This window comes from Penaeus monodon, chromosome 24, assembly GCF_015228065.2.
Source record: "Penaeus monodon isolate SGIC_2016 chromosome 24, NSTDA_Pmon_1, whole genome shotgun sequence".
NCBI lineage: Eukaryota > Metazoa > Arthropoda > Malacostraca > Decapoda > Penaeidae > Penaeus > Penaeus monodon.
This window is the reverse complement of record NC_051409.1, coordinates 9,733,096-9,733,310: the sequence shown is the minus strand read 5'-3', so window position 1 is coordinate 9,733,310 and position 215 is coordinate 9,733,096. Positions and strand designations below refer to the sequence as shown.

Below are 215 nucleotides of genomic sequence, written 5' to 3'. Positions count from 1 at the left end.
TCTCACGCCCGTATGAATGCATTACTTGATAATAGCATTGCATGGCTGTGTATCTTTATTTATGGTGTATCGACGCAGACAATGTCTCCCTCACTTGAAATCTTCCTTTGCAATGCATCATCTCCTGTGCAACAAAGAGTGAACGCGAATTCTTCATATATTTGAGTGCATTTTCAGGGGCTTTCAGGCACGACATAAAACACGAGCGACGTCTT

At 42.3% G+C, this 215-nt stretch overlaps 1 protein-coding gene across 1 annotated transcript in view; it reads left to right on the top strand.

Moving 5' to 3' along the window:
- LOC119588842 (maltase-glucoamylase, intestinal-like) overlaps positions 1-215 on the top strand; it is a 45,727-nt gene that overhangs the window by 11,552 nt on the left and 33,960 nt on the right. The gene's annotated exons all lie outside the window — the stretch shown is intronic.